The sequence below is a fragment of the Lynx rufus genome, unplaced genomic scaffold (genome assembly GCF_022079265.1).
Source record: "Lynx rufus isolate CCGP_SWC_20201006 ecotype Redwood Valley unplaced genomic scaffold, mLynRuf1.p SCAF_1, whole genome shotgun sequence".
Taxonomy (NCBI): Eukaryota; Metazoa; Chordata; class Mammalia; order Carnivora; family Felidae; genus Lynx; species Lynx rufus.
The window spans coordinates 22,586,883-22,613,313 of NW_025814823.1; the positions used below are offsets into that span (position 1 = coordinate 22,586,883).

Below are 26,431 nucleotides of genomic sequence, written 5' to 3' on the forward strand. Positions count from 1 at the left end.
CCGTCTATGCTCTGGTATAGACGTTACAGAGGAGCTGATGGCGGTCCCAGTACAGGTTGTCATCTCTCATCTGCACAAAGGACACAGTCTCCTGAATGGCTTCCTGCCCCCACTCTTGCTGTTCTCAGTTCATTCTCTACACAGTGGCCAGAGTGACCTTTCCAAAAGGCATATCTGACCATATTACTCTTCTGTTTATCACCATCACATCAGAATCAAGTTCAACTCCAGGCACATCACAATATGGATCTTGTCATCTGGCATATTCTCTCCATTCCACTCCCCTCAGTAAAGCCCATTCCAGCCTCGTGGAACTTATTTCAATGCCCCCAACACACCTGGCTTTCTGTTGCCTATTCACTCTGAGCTCCAGCTCATCACCTGGCCATCTTTTACCCAATCTCAGGTTTCTTTATGACATCATTTCTTCCAGAAAAAGCCTTCTCTGCCCCCTGGAGGTCTTGGCTGGCTACTGCCCCACCTGGCCCTGCTGCCCCATGGGCTTTCTGTCCCAGCACCTACCCCATGGGCCAGCCATAGCTCCTGTCTATCCCCACCCACCAGAGTGGTCACCACTAACGGCAGGAGGAAGCCTCACTTGTCTACCACTGTATCCTCAGGCCCTAGCACGGCTTGTGGCACATAAACATGCTCAAATAAATGACCACTGAATGAGCTAATGAAGGTATTATTCACCTCCCTCGTTTTATGTCTCACAATAAATATCTTCTAAGGAAAAGAATCCCGATGGTCTTTTGTAACAAAATGACGTTTGCACATTTTTCCTCACCAACTTTCCACTTCTTAAATTCAATCTAGGCTCTGGGGACAGGCATACAGAATCAGTGGCATGGGGGTAGAGGGGTATTGACAGAAAGAACCCAAATAGTGCTCTGTTCTAAACACTGTAGAAAGGGACACTGTATCTCTGAGGGCTGACAGTCGTTTTTCTCACTTTGTGCCAAGTTCCCCGTAGGGATTTGTGTCTGCCAGGAAAACGGACTTTAATCCTCTCAGAGAATTTATAAGAGAACAAAGTTATCGTTAAGATAAAACTCAAAATACAATGAAACCAACATCCTTTAAAGAATCGGCAATGCCCCCACGTACTCTGTAGACCATCATGTGTTCTGTACTAAACATGCAAAGATGGGAAATTGTTTTTTTTTTAATGATAAAAAAATTCTTGTTTTTATAATGTACAATAAAGGTATGTATACTGGATCCTTTTAAATTCTTCCAGCTTAATTAATCTTTAAACCCCTGGAGCAAAGAGGCTGTGCTCCCTGCTTTCCCTCCACTTAATTCTTCTGTCTATCCCCCACCCCCACCCCTGTCCTGTCCTCCCTCCCTTCCCCTCTCTTTTTCCTTCTAGTTCTCTTCAAATCTCCTTCCCCTTTTCCTTGAAACCTCTCTTCAAAACACCAGAGAAACAAAAAGTTTACTTTCCTGACCCTGGCTCTTCTCAAGGACCCTTCCAACTTTTGAGATGCTTTGGTTCCCACTCACTGCTCCAGCTTCTACGAGTTCCCTTGTCAAGGGCATCAGCCTACACTGCCACTAAGTCATCTATCCGATAGGAAGAAGTTTTGCTTTAAATACTCTCAAACCTTGTACTGTTTTCTCCATGGGTCAGTTAATGATATAAAGAGGTTAATAGGTCCAACAGAGATAAACATAAGCTATTAGCTAAACTCCACATTCATTAATGAATTAATATATTTATGCCTTCCCATCTAGTCTTTAATTTCATTTATTTTTGAGAGAGACAGAGAGCTTGAGTGGGGAGGGATAGAGAGAGGGAGACAGAATCAGAAGCAGGCCTGGCACTGTTAGAGCAAAGCCTGATGTGGGACTGGAACTCACCAACTGTGAGATCATGACCCGAGCCGAAGTCAAATGCTCAACTGACTGAGCCACCCAGGCTCCCCTACCTTCTCATCTATTCTTAACAGAGCTCATGTACTAGGTTTTCTGCAAGGACTCCATCCTCGGGCATTCTTGGTCAGTAGAGGGGTTGAGACCTGCACATAACTAACTCCAATACAAAGAAGGCAGTGGTCAGTGCCCCCAGAAAATCACAGATATGGTGCTGGAGGTTCTGACATAAATTTGATAAGGTGCAATGGCAAAGCTGAGCAACCCAGACAAATGTTTGTCTTTCTCTCTTTGGCTGCTATGTTAAGGAGAGCCCACTGGGTAACTGTACAAGCTCTTGTTAGGCTTTTATCTTCCAGGCTTAGCCTTGGAGGACGAGTGTGCCTCCCAAGTCTGGTGTGTAAGACAAACTTGAAAAATGGGAGTCTCTGAGTCTGGAATACACATGAGATACTAAAAATGCCCAAGGTGATCCTGACACAGAGCAATGAGAACATTGCAAAAATATGTTATTTTTCTTCCAGAACAGGTGTTATTTATGTTGTCTTGTACCCTGATAACCCCAGGTGGGTAGGAAGGCAGAATGCTAACAGATGCTGGGCTTAATTTTGATTCATTTGGAACATTCTGGAGCCCCAACCTCCCTAACTTTTAACCAATGCACTGGAAACAAATCCATGTCTTTAAAGCATTAGTAAGTTGAAATTCGTAAATAGATTCTCATCTCAAGAGTTTATGTGGGTGAGGTGGATGATAGAAATTTCTAGAGGTTTTGTTCATTTTATGTTTCCCACAAATTACTTCTGCATTATTAATATAGTATTAAAAGAAAGATCTGGGTGGCTTGCCTGAGATTGTACCTCTCCTTCCCTTAATACATATTGATCTCAGGCATGGGTCAGAGACAGGAAAATGTTTCAAAGACCTATGTCAGCTATTATTTTGCTGGCCACCCATTAGAACAATCTGGGAAATTTTTGAAAAACCAAAACAAAACAAAAGACTACTACACATGACTGGCTTGCCTCTAAAATCTAGGTTTTAGTTATTTTAGGGATACTTTTTAATTTCCTCAGAATCAGGTGATTTTGGCTGAATGTGCAGCTAAACCACTGAATCAGGTCCCAAAGAAGTAATAAACAGATTATACACATATGCTCTTAAACACACACACACTCTCTCTCTTTCTACCTCCAAGTAAAACCACTGACACCTACATTCTCAAATTTAACTTCCTCTCCCCCAATATATTGCCTCTCCCCTGAATGGGAAAAAGATACATTTTACATAATAAAATGACCCAGTTGCAGGGTGCCTAGGTGGCTTAGTTGGTTAAGCGTCTGACTTCAGCTCAGGTCATGATTTCATGGTTTGCGAGTTTAAGCCCCACGTGGGCTCTCTGCTGTCAGCGCAGAGCCCACTTCGGGTCCTCTGTCTCCCTCTCTTTCTGCCTCTCGCTCTCTCAAAAAATAAACATTAAATGTCCCAGTATATAAAAAATAAGAAAGATGCTCTATGGCCAAAAGCAAGGGAATGCTTGAGTGAGATGTAGCAAATCTCCTCAATGCAACAATATCCAGCAATTTAAAATTACCATTATGAAGAATTTACAGCAATGTAGAAACAATTTATGCTCTAATGGGAAAAAAATGATCATCAAGTAATCCACACTGTATGGACACAACAGTGGAGATCAAACTAAAACTATATGCAGACATGCAAAAAAAGAATGAAAAGAAATACCCCCCAAAATGTCAATAGAGACTAGCTCAGTAGTGGTTTTTACTTCCTTCTACTTTTCTGTACTTTCCCAACATCTTTTAAACTGCCATGTATATGGTAGGAAAAAAGTTTACACTAGAACAAAATTAACATACTTTTCAAAAGTCATTCTTCCGACTATGAAGTGATAAGCAAGGTCTAATTCTCAGTAATGAATTAACAAAGCAAAGATGAAAATGCTCACCCAAAGGTTTCTGTGTTTCAGCTGGCTTTGCTTCGGTCTTCTCTATTCCTCCCACCTTCCTCCTCCAAGTAATCCAGCTTGTTCAGAAGAAAAGTGAAAGAGCAAATTTAGTTTATAAACAGTTTCAGCTCACAGCAAGAAGATAAGGAACTTTGGTCAGCTGGTGTATCTGTGCTTTAGAGGACTTGGTGTGGGTGTTGGTCTGGCTTCCTTCTCAGGAAGAAGGGGGAAATATTTCAGCTAGGGACTACCTCTAAAAGGAAGAAACCTTTTAGGGATTAGCCCTGTCTCTCTAACACTGTTTTTATCAGCATCTTTCCCAACAGATCTGGGGAATGTGAGGAGTTAGAGTCACCAGTATTAGGCAGCTATTGGTTCTCCTAAATGGTTTTTGTTCCCATGACAACACTAACATCAATGTCACCTCATATGCCTTAGAGGTATAGCACTTTAGAGTTGTTTAGAGCATTTCCCATTACCCACTTGCTTTTCCGATTTATTTGCACATGGGTGGAGGCCTTCCCCATTCTACTGCAAATACTGTGTTGGAGGTCACCAATGACACTCATGTAAAAGGTCCTTGCTGAGTCCTCATCTTCCTTCCCCAATTTGTTGCACAGTTAACCAAAGCCACTTTCTTGCAACTTTCTCCTTTTTGTTTCTCTGACTCTCCTTGTTCTTTTTCTACCCCTTCAGTTGCTTCTTCATTGCCTTCCTTTCTGATTCCTTTTCTTCTACTCCTTTTCTAAATGTGAGGTTGCCCCAAAAGTCTGTCTTCTGACCTCTTCCTACCATATTCTCTTGCTTTTATGTATGTTGTCCACATCCATGGCCACATTTAATATGGCCTCTCCCAAGCATATACTCCCCCAACTACCCCATCTAATAAATGGCACCACAATGGTTCAACCAGTTATTCCGTCTGTAAACCTAGAAGTCATTCTTAACTCCTCTTTCTCCCACAACCATATCCAAGCCAAACAATTCTATTTGTTCTAGCAGCAAAATGTGTCCTCAATCCAACCATTTCTCACTTTCCCAGCCTCCATTAAAATTCTCATAGTTTTTTGGATAGAATTTTGCAGTAACATTAGACAAGAAATAACAGACATCCAAATTGGAAAGAAATAAGTAAAACTATGTCTGTTTGCAGATAATATAAAATTATATGTAAAAAACCCTAAAGATGCTACATACAAAATAAAATCTGTTAGAATAAACAAATTCAGCAAAGTTGCAGGATACAAAGTTAACACACAAAAATCAGCTTGCATTTCTATATGTTAAAAATGAATAACCCAAAAGGAAATTAAAGAACAATTCCAATTATAATAACATTCAAAAGAATAAATAGGGGTGCCTGGGTGGCTCAGTTGGTTAAGAGTCTGACTTAAGCATCCTTGGCTCATGGGTTCAAACCCCACATCAGGCTCTGCACTGGAAGTGTATAAACTTTAAAAAAATAAACTTTTTAAAAAAAAGAATAAATAAATAAGGTATTTAGGTATTAATTAAGGAGACTTATACACTGAACACTACAAAACAGTGCTGAAAGAAATTAAAGAAGACATAAATAAATGGAAAGACATGTTCATGGGTTAAAAGACTTAATATTATTAAAACATCAATAATATCCAAATCAATCTACAGATTCAATACAATCCCTAATAAAATCCCAATGATATTTTTCTCAGATGTAGAAAAATCTATTCTAAAATTCATATGGAATCTAAAGGACTCCCAAATAACCAAAACAATCTTGAAAAAGAACAAAGTTGGAGGACTGATACTTCCTGATTTCAAAACTGACTGCAGCACTACAGTAGTGAAAAACAGTATAGTCTTGGCATAAAGATAGATAGTAGCCTAATGAAGTAGAATAGAGATCTCAGAAACAAACTCACATATAGGGTCTAATAACTTTTAATAAGGGTGCCAAGACCATTTATAGGAAAAGACAGTGTTTTCAACAAGTAGTTCTGAGAAAATTGGATATTCACGTGTGAAAGAATGAAGTTGGACCCTTACCTAACACCATATACAAAAAATTAACTCAAAATGGTTCAAAGATCTAAGCAAAGGAGCTAAAACTGTAAAACTCTTAGAAGAAAACATAGAGGAAAGCTTCATGGATTTTGCAATGATTTCTTGAATATAATACAGATTTTAAAAGAAAAAATAGACAAATTCGACTTTATCAAAATTAAAAACTTTTGTGCATCAAAGGACACATCAAAGGGTAATAAGTCAATCCACAAAATGGGAGAAAATATTTGCAAATCCCATATCCGATAATGGATTAATATCCAGAATAAAAATAGAACTATAACTCAACAGCAACAAAAACTAACAACCCATTTTAAAAATGGGCAAAGGACTTGAATATAAAGAATATAGAGGGGCGCCTGGGTGGCTCAGTCAGTTAAGCGTACGACTTCAGCTCAGGTCACGATCTCGCCGTCCGTGAGTTCGAGCCCCACGTCCGGCTCTGGGCTGATGGCTCAGAGCCTGGAGCCTGTTTCGGATTCTGTGTCTCCCTCTCTCTGACTCTCCCCCGTTCATGCTCTGTCTCTCTCTGTCTCAAAAATAAATAAACGTTAAAAAAATTAAAAAAAAAGAATATAGAAATAGAAAATATACAAATGGCCAAAGAGCACATGAAAAGATACTCAACATTACTAACCATTATAGAAATGCAACTCAAAACCACAATGAGGTGCTACTTCACACCCATTAAGATGACCGTTACCCAAAAAAGAAAAAAGAAAATAACAAGTGTGAAAAGGAAGTGAAGAAAACAGACTCTAGTGCATTGTTGGTAGGATGTGTGTGGTTTCTCCCAAAAAATTAAAAATAGAATTACCCTCCATATGATATGGCAATTCTACTTCTGAGTATATGCCCCGAAGGACTGAAAGCAGCTATTGCACAATGAGGTACATTTTAAGAGCCATTTGTACACTCATGTTCATAGTAGTATTATTCACAATAACCAAAAGGTGGAAGCAACTAAAGTATCCATTGATGGATGAATGGATATGCAAAATATAATATATACATACAATGGAATATTATTCAGCCTAAAAAAGGGGGGGGGGAGTTCTGACACATGCTACAACATGGATGAACCTTGAGGATACTATGTTAAGTGAACTAAGCTAGTCACAAAAAGACAAATACTGTGTGATTGCACTTTTATGAGGTATCTAAAGTAATCAAATTCAGGAGCCTGGCCCAGCAAGTTGGCACCAGCTACGTATTTGTGCCTCTTCTCCAAGCTGCTGGCTCTAGCCAAGTCTCCCAAGCAGCTCTGCAGTGCAATCAAAGTTCTACATTTGGGAGCCACCACATAACAGACCTGACTGGCTGCAAGTTGGACTGACCTTGGGCACCTCCATCTTCTTGTGAATCTATCTCATCAAACAACATAATGAAGGTGTTTTAGAGTATCAGAGAAGAAATGGGCTGGAATAAACTTCTGAAATACTAACACAGTATGCTCTATATAGTGATTATACCAGTTTCTTTGGATTCACCAATCTGTTGAGTTGTAAATATGAGAGAAAAAGTTATATGTGACTGTATGTCAAATCAGCATTTGTGTTTTGCATCATTAAATGAAAAAACAAAAGTACTTCCGTATTCTTAAATAAAATAAAATAAGTCAAATTCATAAAGACAGAAAGTACAAGGGTGGTTGCCAGAGGCTGAAGGAAGGGGGAAATGAGGAGTTATTGTTTAATGCATATAGATTTTTGGTCTTATAAGATGAGAAAAGTTTTGGAGGTGGATAGTGACTGCATAACAGTGTGAATGTACTTGATGTCACTGAACTGTAACTTAAAAATGGTCAATTTTATGTTGCATAGATTTTACCACAATTTTTAAAAATAAGTAATTTTTAAAATAAATTAGAAAAAGCCCAAAAAAAAAAAAAGAATGCTGTATAACATCCTACCTAGTTGTCTTCCTGTTTCCACCCTTGTTCTTCTACCCTTGTTTTTCAAGAGTAAATCAAATCACATCGTCTCCTGCCCAGAACTCTGCAATGGTTTCCCAATATTCTCAGAATAAACATCCTTATAGTCAAAAACAAAGCAAAACAAAACAAAACAAACAAAAAAACCCTTATAGTCCACAACGGTCTGACCTATCAGCCCGTCCTATGTATCTGTGCAACTTCATCTCTATCCCTGAGGACTTTCCTACTGCTATTCCAGGAACCTGCCAGAATGTCCCTGTCCCCTTACTTCCTCACTTCATTTGGGTCTCTGCTTAAATGCCACCATAACTTTCTTGACCTCCCTTTCTAAAAGGCCCCTCCCACACACACATACTCTACCCCCTTAACCTGCTTTATTTTGCTTTACAGTGTTCATCACCATCACTATTTCTTATAACATCATATATTTGTTTGTGAATCGTTGGACTCCTGTAGTATGTTGTGTAGACATCTCTAACTCATTGGGGTTCTGGTCACCACAGACATCGGCAGCTGCCCGTGTTCTTGTCCCACCCTTGGCTCCCTCACACGTTATCAGGAGCCCCACACTTAGGCCTGTGGATGTTCCAGCTTTCTTGTCCATTCCCTGCCCCTGAGAACAGCTGCCCTTGACCACCGCTAGGTGGAACAGCTCCACAAATTGTATGCTCTGACACATCTGAGGAGGCGGCCACAAAGGAGTCCCCGGGGACATCTGGGTGGTGAATTCTCAACTATCCTAAACACGCTATAGACGGTGAAGTTGGAGGAGGTTAGTTCCACAGCCTCCCTGTGCGCTTAGGACAGGAAGTACTGGAGGAGGACCAGAGAGGGATCCTCCGATGCATGGTGTCAAGGCCAGTGGTTCCTCATGCCCACATCAGCGAGCAGTCTGCTTCATGGACCCATTTCAGCCTCCCTCTCAGGTCACGTTTCCTGTTGATGGCTCTCTTTCTCCCTTCCCAGGCTCCGGTCAAACTGAACTGTTTGTTCATCTCCCAAAATAAAAGGCACTATTTTAGGGCCTAACAGTAGCACGAAACGGTAAGTTGTGTTGGATAGAAAACATCAGTTGCTTCTTTGAAGATAAAAAGGAAGGCTTTGTTTGTTTTGCTTATTTAGAATTTGTTCACTGGACCTGGAACAGACCCTAAAAATCATCATGATTCTTCCGAAGAAGTGCAGGCTCAGACATGCAAAGGCTCTCAGTCCTGGCAGGCGGCTATGCGGCTGGTGCCACACCAGGCCTAGAACCTGGGACAGGGGTCTGAAAAGCTGCTAACAGTCCCCAGGGCCTGTGCACCTGACCCCACTCCACTAGAGTCCTCTGCCAGCCCAAATACCACAGGAAAGACATGCTGGGTCTGGACAGGTCTAGGTCTCCTACAACCCTGGAAACCACTGATTCTGCCCCTGCCCCAGCCCTTCCCAGCCTTGACTCTGGACGGGTGATAGGAGCCAGAACCACAAATCCTTCCTTATCCCATCTGTAGTTTCCACAAGTGACAAAAGTCTGGAAACTTGGAGAAAAATAAAAAAGTATGTCTTCCTCAAAAGTTCTGGGCTGCTGCCGCTATGAAGATGACGAGGAAAGGGGCTCCTGGAACTACTGTACAAATGTCCCACAGCTCTCCCACAATGACTGTGGCCAGGACAGTGTGGTGACGTGACCTTAACACCACAGAACCGGGGGTACGGCGGGTGGTTAGCTGTACTGGCTCTTCATGGGGCTGTGGAGAAGGGGCCGGAGCCGAAGCTGCTGCTCAGAGAACAAGGTTCTTGCTGGGCCTGGAACTCTGTTTCTAATATTGGATTGACCCAAGTGGAAATTAACAGTGGAAAAATATCACAACATTACTATTCTCACCTTCAGAAAAGAAAAAAAAAATGCTTGAGAAACAAAGTCTACAGGCAATCATTATAGGTGTTCCTTCTCCTCCCCGAAAAGTTCAGCAAACTGGCTAATGTCCAACTCATTAAAATAAAAGCAGTGGAAAAAATTTCACCCTGCACACCCAGAACTAAGTCTTGCCTATCAGGTTTTCAAGGAGCAGAATAAGACTCCTTTTGATGGTTAGAAAGATGAGTGAGGAGGGAAAATTCCCCTTTTCCCCCTCTACCTCTGAATCTGTAAACCTCAGGGAGGGAGAGGAGAAATCTCTTAAGACTTTCTTTTATTTTTAGAACAGTCTGGAGTTTCTAAGCATTCCAGAGGCAGGCAGTCATTCACTGAGAAGGATCCACTAAAAAGTCTTTTTTTTTTTGGTACAATTTGGCCTGATAACACAAAGAGATGAAATCTTACTATAATCCAACTTTCCAGGATGGCAAATGAAGGAAGCCATTTGTTTAGTGTAGAAACAGAAAAGATCCATGACTTTAAACAAAAATATAACCCTAAAAGAGCAGAGAAATAAATCAACACATTTTTCTAATTTGTTTTTCCTGACAACCTCGAGAAAAAAACAGGAATAATGTCAGCCTGTTTTATGTGTAGCATGTTTCAGGCCACAGAGATCTTCTCTGGAACTCATAGATTTTCTTTTTAAGTTTATTGATTTATTTTGAAGGTGGGGGGAGCGTGAGTGGGGGAGGGGGAGAGAGAGGGAGAGAGAGAGAAGCCCAAGTAGGCTCCATGCTGTCAGCGCAGAGCCCCACATGAGGCTCAATCCCGAACCATGAGATCACGAACCATGAGATCATGACCTGAGCCAAAATCAAGACTCAGATGCTCAACCGACTGAGCCACCCAGGTGCCCCAAGGACTTCTCTAAAACTCTTAAAGGCCTGCAGAATTCCTTGAAAGATGAGAATCAGCTCTGATTTTGAAGGAGATCTCAGTTGGTCCTGGATAACAAAGTGAATTAAGGAAAATCAGGGCCAATTTCTTGCTGATTTTATTGATACACCAGTCACAGAAGTTTTACTCAGACTTTTAGAGACATTGACTTGAATCTAGCAGGTATATTCTTGTAAACACAAACCTGGGATTCTTTTTTTTTTTTTAATTTTTTGTTTTTCAACGTTTATTTATTTTTGGGACAGAGAGAGACAGAGCATGAACGGGCGAGGGGCAGAGAGAGAGGGAGACACAGAATCGGAAACAGGCTCCAGGCTCTGAGCCATCAGCCCAGAGCCCGACGCGGGGCTCGAACTCACGGACCGCGAGATCGTGACCTGGCTGAAGTCGGACGCTTAACCGACTGTGCCACCCAGGTGCAAACCTGGGATTCTTAAAAAGTCAGAACTAGTGTTAAGGGCATCAGGGAAAGTGTTTATCTTCATAATGCAAGATTAAACACCAAGGAAGAAGTCAGTATGAATCATGTTTCTATTTAGGTCATTAACAAAGGGAAGGAATGGAAACAAAACTTGAAACCTCAGGAAATTTAGAAAGCAGCAAAGTTTATGCATGGGAGGGCTCATTCTGTGATAAGACAAACAGATAAAAGAATTAGCCAGTGTAGTGGGCTGAATGGTAGCATCAAATGTATGTCCACGTCCTAATCCCAGAGTCTGTGAATTTTTTAAGATGTTATGAATTTATTCGGAATCAGAGTAAATTGTGTTCACTGTGGCTCAATTCCTTACAAATCATAATCCTTGATAAACACAGTTAAGCAGTTTTAATGTTTATTCCTTACTTATAGTGGATACACAGCAGTTTAAACACAAGGCAAAGCCAGCCTGGTTTACTGGGAGTGGAAGTGTGGTGAGGGGATCCTGCCACAGCCAGCTAGCAAGGGGTAAATCCACCTACACCCTCTAGGACCTCCTTCCTGCTGAGCCATCACTTGATGGTAAGGGGAGAATTTATAAACATGAAGTTTAACATAGCAGATGATGGAAAAGGACTCTTGAGAAAAATAGCAAATGAGCTACCAGAAAACCCTAAGGAATGTCCTGTTCTCAGCTTTCCCTGGGTCAAGTCTGAGTTTGAAGCTGGAGCTTCAAGAATTAACGTAGGGGGTAAGGGGCAGGGGACTCTCCTGATCTCCCAGCTCATGGCCAGGCTCTGTGCCAGAGCACCTGGGGCTCCCCAAGAGACCCTGTGAGCAATTTCCACCTAGTTCCAGGCAGAGCGGCAGAAGTGGTGGTGTTACCCTGGTTTCCCTCTGCGCTTGGTCAGCCCAGGCACTGCTTGTGCCCAGGCATTTAAACAGCAATCACAATGACAACAGGCTGAAGGCCTGTGCCTCCTCCTTTCACATCTGTACACAGAAGGATGACCCACCTTGAGCAGAAAACCTCAGAGACATTTGGGAAATAGAGATGGGGAGGCTGGGGACAAGGACAAGACAGGGGGAGATAGTTGGAAATGGACTGTCACCCCAGATGAAGACCTCCGAGCAAGACCATTCATCTGGTTCCTTTACCAGTGAGGCAGGATCTGAGGCCCACCTGGCAGCCTGGGGCTTGGGCTTGCTTACCCTCAGTTCTACTCCTCACCACCACCCCACCTTCTCCTCTGCTCTCTCTGGGTTGGGGTGGCAGGTTCATCCCTAAAGGATGCATATCTCAGACCCCCAGGTCAGCCCAGCTTCTGGCTGGATTTGGAGTGTGGAAGAAGGCAGTGAGGAGGCAGGGTATTTCTTCTCATTCTCCCTTCCTTCTGATGGCAGCTATGTCTCCTCTGTGGCTCTAGTTCCTGCCTTACTGACTCACCATGGCCCCAGATCCTGCAAGGAGACCCCTGGGCTTGGGGAAGGCCATGTCCTCCCTTTGTCCCTGCAGCCACCATGGTAATCACCTCCCATTGTGGGTCATCTCTGTGTTACCTCATGCCTCTCTCAGTCAGCTCCTCCATCACAGCATAAACCTTCCCTGTTGTAAATACTCAGAGTGGGCTCTGTGTTCCTGATTGGACTCTGGCAACTACACCACCCCAGCCCATGTGAGCTGATGGATGGGCTTCTCTGATGAGCTCTTTACTCTATGAGGGGCATGTGTTGATCACACTCAGATGCTCCCACAATCAGCCACTAGGCATCCTCTGTGGGCCCAGCCCATGCAGGCACTGCCACACACATATATCATGTACATTGCAATGACCCTTTGAGATATTGTCAGATGACACATAGCCTAAATAATGAGGTGGGCACATTTCAGAGATGCTGAGTAATTATGCATCCTCCGACCATTAGCAATGTCTGGGATACAAACCATAGATCCCTTTGACATGATAAACCCATCTATCCATATTAAGTGATTTCTACTTACCAACAGAAATGATGGACTCTTCTTAGTATTACTGAGCTTTTCCACGGCACTCCCATTTATTTGGCACTGTAGTTTTCTTAGTTTCTCAGGCTTCTCTCCATTTCAACAGCCCTGAAAATGGGGGCAGAATGTTCTTCTTCAATTGGGCATGCTCAGTAGAATGAGCACAAGCTGATGGCCCAAGAAAACAGTAACACAAAATGCATCATGCATCCAAGTATCTAAAGAGTACTTTACAATTGCTTTAATAGCTGGAGTCCTCAGAATTCCACATAGCCCAGGACATCTGAGTCATTAGGGAGGTCACACGCACCAAGCCACTTAGGAACTGTCCAGAAGAACCAATTCACTTTGCGTTTCACAGATGAGCCATGAGACTCCTGTTGATGACTTCCCAGGGCCCAATTAGCACTACTTTCTGCTCCAGTGGGGAGGGAAAGATGCCCCAGGAGGAAAGGAGCTTTGGCTGGCAGTCTAACCTGGGCTCTGTCCTGGTGGAGTAGAGGGAGGTGGGTTTGGCAAAGGAGTAGATGCTGTAGAAAAACAAACAGATGGGAAACATGCAGTGAAGAAGGCATTCTGACATCTGAATTTTCCACACTCCAGGAATGTCAGTGTTTATAAATTCCTTCCCCTGGCGTACATAAAAAGACTCTTCTGTTTTGAACATGTTAGGTAATTAGGAGCCTGGAAGGATGAAACCCCAGGAAACCTAGTAGGATACATTAAGGAACCAGCTTGCTGTATGGCTGTTGTTTTTCCTCTCTGTATAGAAGAGTAGAAAAGAATAAGTGAATTTCTCCTAGGGACCAGAATTAGAAAAATCTCACATGTCTTTGTAGCACCACTGTCTATACGGCCACTGACACAGAGTAGATACTTAGTAAATATATGTGTATGGATGAGGAAAGAAATGAAATAATCTTGCCAACTTCAAAAAATACATCTTCATTTATTCTTTTTTTTTTTTTTAAATCCATCTGTCCAACAAACATTAAGCAGAGTTGGGAATGCAAGCTGGTGCAGCCACTCTGGAAAACAGTATGGAGGTTCCTCAAAAAACTAAAATAGAACTACTCTACGACCCAGCAATTGCACTACTAGGCATTTATCCAGGGGATACAGGTGTGCTGTTTCGAAGAGACACATGCACCCCCATGTTTATAGCAGCACTATCAGCAATAGCCAAAGTATGGAAAGAGACCAAATGTCCATTGAGGGATGAATGGATAAAGAAGATGTGATATATATATATATATATATATATATATATATATATATACATATATATATATGCACACACACACAATGGAGTATTACTCGGCAATCAAAAAGAATGAAATCTTGCCATTTGCAACTACATGGATGGAATTGGAGGGTATTATGCTAAGTGAAATTTGTCAGTCAGAGAAAGACAAAAATCATATGACTTCATTCATATGAGGACTTCAAGAGACAAAACAGATGAACATAAGGGAAGGGAAGCAAAAATAATATAAACACAGGGAGAGGGACAAAACATAAGAGACTTAAATATGGAAAACGAACAGTGGGTTACTGGAGGGGTTGTGGGAGGAGGGATGGGCTGAATGGGTAAGGGGCATTAAGGAATTTACTCCTGAAATCATTGTTGCACTATATGCTAAGTAATTTGGATGTAAATTTTAAAAAATAAAAAATAAAATTAAAAAAAATACATTGTTGCTAAAAAACAAACAAACAAAAACATTAAGCAGAGCTGTGTCAGTCCACATAGGATGAAGATATACAATAACACCTAAGATGTGGGTCCTACCCTCAAGAGGGTCACTGCCAGAAAACGAACATTTCTGAGTACTTGTGTCAGTGGGGGCCAGTCCTAGGGCTCAGCGAACACTACAGGTACCTCTTTTTTAAAAAATAAGTTTATTTATTTATTTTTGAAACAGAGAAAGAGAGAGCACAAGATGGGGTGGGGTTGCAGAGGGAGACACAAAATCCAAACCAGGCTCCAGGCTCTGAGCTGTCAGCACAGAGCCCGAAGTGGGGTTTGAACTCACGAACTGTGAGATCACGACCTGAGCCAAGGTCAGGCACTTAACCGACTGAGCCACCCAGGTGCCCCTCTACTATAGGTAGTTCTGTGTGAATGACAGCCATTCTGGCTTTGAAGATTAGGATAAGGTGTAGCTTCATCAGTTCCCTGCCGTGGGAACTCCCTGGTGTTCCCCCTGATGTCCTGGTGAAGTAGAGACCCCCTCATCTGGCTCCCATCAGCTGGCTCCCATCAGCTCTTCTTCCTAAGGAAGAGCACAGCAGAAAAGGCCTCTCAGAGGCTGTGGGGCAGGAGCTGGCTCTGGAGAGAAGTGGCTGCCCCAGATGGAAAGCAGGGCCTTCATGGCAGAGGGAATCTTGGAGAAACACCAGGTACTCTGCAGGGAACAATAGCCAGCCCTAGCGCCACTCTGCCTCATTACTTCCAGCTGTGTGTGTGTGTGTGTGTGTGTGTGTGTGTGTGCATGTAACTTACCCTCTCTGAGCCTCTTTGCTCCCTGTGAGATGATAACAATGATGTAGCAGTCCAATGGGGATTGTTCTGCAGAATAGCTAAGTTAATGCATGGGAAGCACTCAGCACAGGACCTGATAATACACCAGTATACAATACTGGCTAAGTTTGGGGAAATGATGGAAAGAGGAATGGAAAATAGTACCTATTAGCAAGAAGCTGAAAGAATAATAGTTCAGATAAGACTTTCACAAAAATTATATATTTGATAGACTATAAACATTCCACAGAAAAAAACCAGATGAATTAAATTCCTTTAGTGTTGATTATCTTCTAGGCCAGTGCGATGGTCAATTTTATGTGTCACCTTGACTAGGCTATGGTGGTTTGGTCAAACACCAATCTAGAGATTGCTGTAAAGTAGTTTTTAGATGAGATTTACACCTAAATCAGTAGACTTTCAGTAAAGCACAGTGTTCTCTGTCATGTAGGTTGGCCTCATCCAGTCAGATGAAGGCCTTAAGAGAAAAACTAAGGTTTCCCAAAGCAGAAGAAATTGTCAAAACTGCAAAACAGAAACCCTGCCTGAATTTCTGGCCTGCTGCCCTGTGGAATTTGGACTCCAGACATCATCACTTCGTAACAGGATTTCCACCCTACCAGTCTGTCCCATGGGGTTCATTTGCTCGAGCCAATTGCTTAAAATAAATTTGTGTACGTGCATGCGTTTGTGTATCCTATTGGTTCTGTTTCTCTGGAAAACCCTAATATAGAGGGAAATAGGACAATTTTATGAGGAATCAGTAGGATTATACACAAGGGGAAAGACTTCATTTGTAACAGTTCTGCTTCAGGAATAAAGATTGATGGCATTTGAGGGAAGGTGAAAACTACCAAACAAACCATGTATCTATTTGCAAGTTGTCTGTTTTGGGGCCCTTTCAATCTCAGCTCCACAATGTATTACAGCAGGCTTTCCTGAGACCCTACAATTTCAAACAGACCTCTTAAGAAATTCCCTTCTCTGAAAAGAGGAGGCAAAGCAATGTATTCATTCACTGTTTCTCACTTAGCAGAAACTGCCTGGCAGTTTAACGAATGGTTTATGCCCTCTCTCCAACTTGATTATAACCTTTCCTAGGTACTCTCAGCACAGAGTCTGCCATTCTAAAGATATAAGGTTCTCGATAAACATTGCTCAGATTGAACTGAGTCAAATATGTCTTCCCATGGACCTCAGGTTACTCCATTAGAATATATTAAACACCTATAAATGGCAGCATTCTAGGCAGAACCAAGGGGATAGGTGATCATGTAGAGACTACTCTTACCTCTCTTACTTCCCCTCCCTCCATCCTGCTCCTTTTTCACTTGTACCTGGCCTCATGCCCAACATTTAGTCAACAATTACCATGGACCAATGAGACACAAAGCCCGTGCGTGATGTCTGATGGGAAAAGAGAGGAGAACTCTAGCCTCTGGTTTCTTGGCCTCTAACTCCAGTGGCCACTTTCTCCACCCCACCTCCACCATCTGCCCCCTCTGGCATAGCCTTGACTCTGTCTTCACCGTTAAGCACACCATCTCCAAATTCTCTATTTCAACACCCTGCCCATTCTTGGCCACCACCTCTTCACCTCCTGATTCACTCATTTGAGTTTCCCCACTCCAGCTATGCTTCAAAACCACGTGGCCCTCTAATCCCCAGGACACGTGTGCATGCACTCACGCGTGCATGCATACACGCACCATACACTTCCCTGGACTCAGAGCCCATGGTCCAGCACATCAGCCTCACTGCTACAAACACCCTGGGTCTCCTATCTCTCCCCTCATTTAATTAACCTGGCAAAACCCCAACCCTCATTAAACCCAACTGTCTGCCTGCTACATGGCTGCATTCCAGCAGCAGAAACTGGGAGAAGAAAATCAAACAATCCTGCTGCATGTTTTTATTTCTTAAAAAATGTGTAAGATAGCTTTTAAATGGTCACATTTCCCTGGTAAATCAAGTCCCCTCTTCTCAAGGAGACTTTGTGGCAACTTCTCCTTCCTCCTCAAACCTACAGGAAACTTTTTTCTTCACTTTCAGCTTGCGACCTCATTTTATACTTCACTGAGAAAATACATACAATTAGATGAGAACTACCTCATCTTCCCACCACTGAATTCAGAACCTGTGTGAAAACCCACAACTGATAGTTTGCCTTCTCAGTCTGCTCTTCTCCAAAGCCAGATCCTCTCTTGTGCTCTCCAGCCAATCATCTGTCCCTATTCAAGCTCTTGCCTCCTATGTCATAAATTTCTTCCTCGCTGGATCATTCCAATCAGCATATTGATTTGCCTCAATATGACCCATTTAAATAGATTCCTCAGTTCCATGCCCCTCTAGCTATTTTTCCATTTCTTTGTTTTCCTTTAGAGCAAAGAAATTGTCTTTTTCATTCTATTCCCTCATCCTCCATTCTCTACACAACTTCTCCTCCCAGCCAGGCTCTCGTCTTCATCAACCCACTGAATGACTCTTTGTTTTTAAGTTTATTTATTTTAGAAAGAGAGTGAGAGTGAGTGGGGGAGGGGCAGAGAGAGAGAGAATCCCAAGCAGGCTTCACGCTGCCAGGGTGGGGCCCCACGTGGGGCTCGAACTCATGTATCATGAGATCATGACCTGAGTTGAAATCAAGAGTTGGACATTTGGGGCACGTGGGTGGCTCAGTCGGTGGAAAATCCAACTTTGGCTCAGGTCATGATCTTGTGGTTCATGGGTTCGAGCCCCGCATCAGGCTCTGTGCTGACAGCTTCAGATTCTGTGTCTCCCTCTCTCTCTATTCCTCCCCCACTTGCAGTCTCTCTCTCTCTCTCTCTCTCTCTCTCTCTCTCAAAAATAAATGAAAAGATTTTTAAAAATTAAAAAAAAAAGAGTTGGATGTTTAACTGACTGAGCCACCCAGGAGCCCCACCCACTGAATGATTCTTAATGAGACTCCCAGCGACAGCTATTTTGTCAGCTCAAGGGGTCAGCTCTCTGTCCACATCTTCTCTGTCCTCAGAAGCACTGGCCATTGCCCACTATTTTCATGAAGCATGTTTTTTCCTAGGTTTCTTGACACCACAATATCTTGGTTGTCGTCCTACTTGAGTGGCCATTCCTTTTTTTTTTTTTTTCTTTTCTAATATGGAAAGTTTTAAATATGTCCAAAAGTCAACAGGATAATATAATGAATTCCCATGCTCTTATCACTCAGTGTCAATTCATGACCAGTCTGGTTTCATTTATCTCCTACGTACTTCCTGCTCCCAAATTATTTGCAAGGCCCAGACATATTATTTCATCTATAAATATTTCTGTATGTTTTTCTAAATAAGGACTCTTTTTATAAAAAACATAACCACTCCATCATTGTCACACCTAAAAAAATTAACTATCCTTGATATCATCAAATATCAACGGCTCCTTCCTTTTAGCTTCCTTTACTGGCTTCCCTTCTCTACCTGACCTCTAAATGTTTGAGTCTCAGGCTGTGTCCCCTGTTCTCTTCTCTTTTTATTCCACTTCCCTAGACAATCTCATCCAACCATAGACCTTTGAATGTCATCTATATGTTTATGACTCTGAGTTCCAGTTTTCTGTAGTCAATGGTTTAACTTAAATTTCTAATGAGAACATCAATGTTGGTGTGACAAAACAACATCTTTGATTCTTTCTCTATCCACCCCTGGCCCCAAGCCTTCTCAACTTCCAGCTTTACCCATCCTAATAAGTGGCACTACCATCTATATTTTGCTCAGTCAGAAATCTGGCAGTTATCCTTGATTTCTTGATTTTACTTCTAATTCATGTAGTAGGGACTGCTCTTTGGTTCCAGTGTTTTCTGTTCTTCCATAGTAAGAGAACTTTTACTAGGCACATGTGCTCCCAGAATAAAGATGGCATTTCTCAGCTTTCCTTGTACCTAGTTGTGGCCCTATGACTTGGTTCTGGCCAATTGGATGTCGATGGAAGTACCAAAGGACCACTTTTTGTCTCTCCCTTATCACTTTCTCTATCTTGACTTCTTGAATGCAGAGGCTGCCTTGGACCACGAGGATGAGGGTCACACCCCAAGATGCCCTAATAGTGAACTGTTAGTATGTCTATCATTCAGGGTCTAGTCTGGAAGTAGAACTTAAACAGGCAAAGTTTAATATAAAGAATTACTACTTATAGGGGATTGGGTACTAAAAGGGGATAAAAGAAAACTCTAAAGGATACCTGAGAGCTGAGAAAGAGTAGGCAAAGAAGAAACAAATTTGAAGGGGGAAAAGGTTCAAAACTTGTTGAAAAGGGTATGGCTGCAGCCCACCAGAGGTGGAGAAGTTTGCTGGGTTCCCTTAGGCCAGTTACCTTAGAGGAAATTCACAGTCAGTGGACTAAAGGTGGTGGGTGGGAAAATGGGCCAAAGCTGGACGGTGATGGCCATGGGATGCCCCATATGCATGCCATTGGAAGTCGCCTCATGGGAGCAAGTGGAAGAGAAAGAGAACCATAACCAAGAAGAGAAACTCCTTCTTCCTGCCATATCCATATAGTACCATCTACTGACAAAGCTAACATCATGACAACCAGCAAAGGAAAAATGTTTACAGATTCCAGCTCCAGTGCCAAAACAACACAATGAAGAATGGATTTGGAGTTAAGAAGCAAAGCCTGTATTAGTTTGATAGGCTGCCATAACACAGACCAGGAGGCTTAAACAACATTAATTCTCTCACAACACTGAAGGCTAGAATTCCAAGATCAAGGAATTAGCAGATTGGTTTCTCCTGAGGCCTCTCTGTGGCTTGCAGACGGTCCCCTTCTTGCTGCGTGTCTTCATGTGGCCTTTTTTCTCTGCATGTGCACATGTATTCCCTGGGGTCTCCTCTTTTCTAAGTGCACCAGTCTTATTGTATTAGAGCTCCACACTTATGACCCCATTTAACCATAATTACCTCTTTAGAAGTCTTGTTTCCAAATACAGTCATACAGCCTCCAAATAGAGCTTTGACATGTGAATCTGGGAAGAACACAGTTCAGTCCAAATGACTCCACCCTTTGGGCCCCCAAATTTATGTCTTTCTCACAATCAAAATACATTATTCCCATCCTAACAGCCCCAAAAATCTTAATGCATTTCAGCACCGGCTCCAAATCCACAGTCTGTTCTAAACGGCATCTAAATCAGGCATAAGTGAGACCCAAGGTATGATCTGTTCTGAGACAAAATTCCTCTCCATTACAAACCTGTAAAACCAGGGAAGTTATGTGTTTCCAAAATACAGTGGTGAGACAGGCACAGGATGTACATTTCCATTCTAAAAGGGAGAGATTGGAGAGAAGGAAGGCTTCCTTTCCTTGGTAACAGGCACAGTCTGTGGTGCACTGGCCCTGGATTTCCTACGCAGACTTTGATTTCAGAGAAAAATAAACTTCTGTCCTATTATTTTGGATACAGCAGACCCTAATCCTAACTAAGCTGAAATACACATACAGTTCAGCAGCAAATCTTGTTGGCTGTGCATCTGAAATATAGCTCACCATCACCATTGCTCTAACCCTGGTCTGAGACACCACCATACCTTAGCCCTCTGCCATGCTGTGCTCTGGAGATGCTTGCCTAAACTGCTGTTTGTTCATTTTGCTATAACCCATTGCTATAAGGCATGACATGGGATACCTGATTTAGGGCTGAAGATTAGGATGTGCACTTGGCATCTAAGCACACCTCCCCATATCCTGGCTGGGATGAAGAACGTATTGCTCTCAGGTGGCCTGTGAGGACCAGAGCAGCCCACAGCCCCACATTGTGCTTGGATATAATAGGACGAGAAACAGAAAACCTCATCACTCTTCTTTTTTTTTTTAATTTTTTTTTCAACGTTTTTATTTATTTTTTTGGGACAGAGAGAGACAGAGCATGAACGGGGGAGGGGCAGAGAGAGAGGGAGACACAGAATCGGAAACAGGCTCCAGGCTCTGAGCCATCAGCCCAGAGCCTGACGCGGGGCTCGAACTCACGGACCGCGAGATCGTGACCTGGCTGAAGTCGGACGCTTAACCGACTGCGCCACCCAGGCGCCCCCTCATCACTCTTCTTCTGATGGGAAAGCGATGAAGCATAGGTGAGTAAAAAAAGAAAAAAAATCCAGATGAAGAGTATTTAAGCCAGAAAACCAGGTCAATCACTCAAAATCTTTGTGACTATACTAGTCAAACATCTTGGTTGCAAAGAGTGAAAACCAGCTTTAGCAAGCTAGGCAGGAAAGGAATCTGTCAGAAAGCCACTGTCCCCACTGGGGGGACAGCTGGGGGTGTGGGCACAGTGAATGCCTGGAAGGCTAGAGAACCAGGTTTGGAAGAAGGCAAAGAACGAAGTGAATCAGGCCACTGACCCTGCCAGTGTCATGCCTCAGGACAGCCTGGGTGGGATGCTGCTTCTGGGACCGCACTGCCCTGCACAGCCAGCACTGCCCTGGCACCCCAGCCATGGCCTCATCACTGCTGGACACGGGCCTCCTCCACTGCCAGCACATCTGTGGAGCCCCGGGACAAAGAGAGCCACTACTGCCACTAGAGAAGATTCTGAGGAGCCTTGCTTGTTTTCACACCTCACGCCAAATCTGAAGTCCTTGGAAGAGCCCACAATGGGCCACACACCGCTTTGGAGGCTGTTCAGGGCCAGGAAAAACAACCACTGGTCTTTCCAGCTTGCCTGGTGAAAGGTGGAGCTCTGGCCCCCAGCAAAGTCACCCAATGGTGGGAGGTTTCACGAGAAAGGTTTCAGATAATGGGTACCCTCTACACTAGTTTTCTTGGGCTGCTACAGCAAAATACCACAGATGGGGAGGGTTAAGCTACAGAAATTTATTTTCTCAGAGTTCCAGAAGTTGGAAGTCTGAGATCAAAAAGTCAGCAGGCTTGGTTTCTTCTGAGGCCTCTCACCTTCTCATTATATCTTCACATGGCACCTCTTTCTTCTGTGAGGTGCCTCCCCGGCTGTCTGTGTGTGTCCAAATCTCCTCCTTTCATAGGGACAACAGTCAAACTGGATTAGGGTCCACTCTTCTGGCCTTATTGTAACTTAATCATCTCTTCAAAGGTCCTTTCTCCAAATACATCACATTCTGAGGTCCTGAGGGTTAGAGCTTCAACATAGGATGGGGGTGGGGGGGGCACAATTTGGCCCATGACACTCTGAAATGCAGAACATCTACCCCAGTGAATAAAAACAGAGATAGTGAGTGGGGACTAAGTCAACTACGTGTTCAAATACAGAAGGATTAACTTGTTAGAAAAGTTCCAGCTGAAACCTGCGGTTAACAAGTGCAATCAAGAGTCAGGTGTCCTGGGCCCTTGCTTCTTAGTCTCATGGGCCAGCAGCAGAAGCATCACCTGGACCCTGCCCCTGAGTCAGTGCCTGCATGGTAGCTGCAGCCCAGGTGATCTTCTGCCATAACAGTTGGAGACGCTCTCCTGTAGGCACTCCCTTAAGCAAGAAGATCTGCTTGCTGCTGATGAGAGAGGGTGGGTCCATGTGCCTCAGTGCCCTACCTGCATTCTGATACAGAAAAGGGACCGAGTGGCAACAGGCCTCCTGCCTTAGGGCCTGGCCATTGGCTGGAGCAGGCGTGGGAAGCCCTCCTTCAGGGCCACCATCACAAAGGTAGCAGGGACTCTCTGAAGTCTGTTTCCTGACTTGGGAAGGTAAACTCGATAATATTTTGACACTTACATTTAAAATTTGTGTAGTGGACTCAGAGGGGTAGGGGAGGGGTGGGGAGGTGGTTCAAGCTTTTCTGGCTCTATTTTCTCACCTAAAGGTAGGGATGATAGTATGTCTCCTGAGGCTGTGTGAAGATTGGATGGGTTGGTCTTCAGAGTGTGAGAACAATGGCTGGCGCAAAGTAAGTTAGCTATTACTATTCTTATTATTTCGGGAAAGGTAAAAGAGGTCCTATGATCACCTGTTTGGCTTTATGTTATCCTTAGAAGGAGTTAACATTCAACCAGAGAATGTATTCCCTATTCTCCACTTGCATACCTAAATTTTTTGCCAGAATTTAAATTATTCACACAAGTGTTTTCAAACTACACATGCTTCTCTGGCTTTAGGGTCAGTTTCTGAAGCTGTTACAATCTGGCTGGTGAATAAATTTACATATAAAAAAAAGTTGAGTTAATAGAATCAAATAGTCAACTCCCAGCCTGAGGAAAAGGAGACACAGAGCCTTAGTTCTTCCACAGAGGAGAGCACAAAAGGAGTCTACTCTGACCAGAGGAAAACAATGCAGAGCATTTTATACTTCCCTTGCAGAGAGATGTTCTGTGTCTTCCTTAACAGGAACACAGAATGAGAGACCCTAGAGCAGGAAACCAAAGAAAAAAGACACACATTTTTGCTACATAAACATACCAAAGGCAAATAATTAGCCCACATTTGCTGGCGTGGAAGCCAGTCAGCCCTTCCCTGAGAAAGAAGGAAACCTGAAGCCTACAAAATACAAAGTCGGGCCAGGAGAGACCATCACACCCTGCCTACAGCCTAGAGAGTTTGCTGAGGAGAAGCCAGCAAGCCCTGGCACCTGGCCACCACCACATGGCAGAAAGAACCGTTCACATTCAAGTCCGAACTGCATGGTGCAGGAGAAGTGTGTTGGTAGGGGTTTGGTTTGGTCTTGTGTTTCCCTGAACTCGACACCCCAATAAAATGGAGTAAGGCCAATCCATGGGCAGGGATGTCCCAAGCCAGAGGCTCTGGGAATCACGGAGGTGGCAGCAAAGGCTAGGGTGAGCAGGCTTGTCCTCTCTTGTCAAGGAAGGGTCTGGATCTGGGGACTCCTCACTGTGAGAATAGGCTCTACCTTTTTAAAAATAGGTCGGGGGGCGCCTGTGTGGCTCAGTCGGTTGAGCGACTGACTTCGGCTCAGGTCATGATCTCACAGTTTGTGAGTTCGAGCCCCGCGTCGGGCTGTGTGATGACAGCTCGGATCCTGGAGCCTGCTTCGGATTCTGTGTCTCCCTCTCTCTCTGCCCCTCCCCCACTCACGCTCTGTCTCTCTCTGTCTCAGAAATAAATAAACATTAAAAAAAATGTTTTTTTAAAAATAGGTTGGGTCCTTACATATCTGATATAATTTGTAATTATAGACTGCCAAGGAGATGATTAAGTGAATACTCAAGGTCTCAGTCCTCTTCTCTGGAACTTTTGCTGTGTGTCTTTTTTTTCCATTGCTTTCCTTAGAAACCTGCCTTGGTGTCCAACTTGGGAAGTGGACAAAATTCCCTATTTCAGAAACTAGCTGACTAGCTTTGGACTAGAAGTAGCTTTGGCATATGATGCCACAACCTTGGTTCCAGCCATTATTCCTTTTTTTTTTTTTTGTCTTATTTACTGACTTTGATGGTATGTGATGGAAGACATATCACACTTTACAGAAGGTGACGCTGAGGCCAGTATCGTCTCCCTGGAATGTTCTTCTCACTGCACACTTGATTTTTTCTCCTCCTTTAGACCTCAGTTTAAATATCACCTGCCCAGATAGTCTTCCCCAATCACCTATCTACTGTGGATACCCTCTGTGACAGTTAATGGCTAGGCCAAGGTCCCCAGATGTGGACAAATGCATTCTGGATGTTCTTGTGAGGGTGTTTTTGAATGAGATTTACGTTTAAGTTAGTAGGCTTTGAGTAAAGCACCTTGCCCTCCCTAATGTGGGTGGGCCTCATCCAATCTGTTAAAGGCCTAAATAGAACAAAAAACTGACTTCCCTTGAGCAAGAGAGAATTCTGCCAGCAGATAGCCTTTAGACTTCACTTATGATATCAGCTCTTCTGATTCTACAGAAGACTGCTTTTGAACTCAAACTGTGGTTCTTCCTTGAGTGACCAGCCTGCTGGCCTCTCCCATCAGATTTTGGACTCACCAAGCCTTCACAACTGTGTGAGCCATTCCTTAAAATAAATCTGTCTTTCTATATAAATCTCTCTCTCTGGAGAACCCTAATACACCATGCACGTACACATCTTTATCCTTTTCCTCAGAATTTACTGAATGTAAATTCCATGACAGCCAGGCGGATGTACCTTGCTCTCTCTGTGTCATGTTCGCAGCACTTCTGAGAAGTTCTTGGCACACGGCAGATGCTAGCAGATCTTGGTTAAATGACAGAATGGCTAAGGTTCTCCAATAAACCATGGGCTAGGGGAACTCCTGTGTGCAAACCACAGTTCTAATGTGTGTGAGAATATTGTGTAGAAAATGCTCACAACCACAATAAGCCTCACTTCAACCCACTGGGAGGGTAGACACACACACAAAAAAGACAGTAACAACATTTGGCAAGCATGTGGAAAAAATAACTCTCATACTTTGCTGGCAGGAATGATGCAGCCGCTGTGAAAAATGACTTTATAGTTCCTCAGAAAATTAAATGTGAATTACCCTGGGACTGCAGAATTCTGTTTTTAGATATATATCAAGAGAAATGAAAACATGTCCCTAGTAAAACGTCTGCACAAATCTTCATAGCAACATTGTTCTTTTTTATTTTTATCTTTTAATGTTTATTTTTGAGAGAAAGAGAGAGTGTGAGTGAGGTGGGAACAGAGAAAGAGGGAGACACAGAATCCGAAGCAGGCTCTGAGCTTGTCAGCACAAAGTCGGCGCAGGGCTCGAACCCATGAACTGTGAGATCATGATCTGAGCCAAAGTCGGACACTTAACCAACTGAGCCACCCAGGCGCCCCATAGCATCATTGTTCTTAATGGTCAAAAGCCAGAAATCACCCAAATGTCCATCTGCTGATGAATGGACAAGCAAGATGTCACATGTCCATACAATAGAATATTATCCGGCAACTAAAAGGGTAATAATGAAGC

General features: G+C 43.2%; 1 protein-coding gene across 2 annotated transcripts in view; it reads right to left on the reverse strand.

Annotated features, from left to right (window-relative positions):
• CYSLTR2 (cysteinyl leukotriene receptor 2) overlaps window positions 1-4,143 on the reverse strand; it is a 113,703-nt gene extending 109,560 nt beyond the window's left edge. For both annotated transcript variants that reach the window (XR_006962088.1, XM_047079647.1), the window contains exon 1: window positions 3,845-4,143. The gene's annotated coding sequence lies outside the window, so the exon portion shown is untranslated. The remainder of the gene's footprint in view (window positions 1-3,844) is intronic.
• Window positions 4,144-26,431: the final 22,288 nt, after the last annotated feature.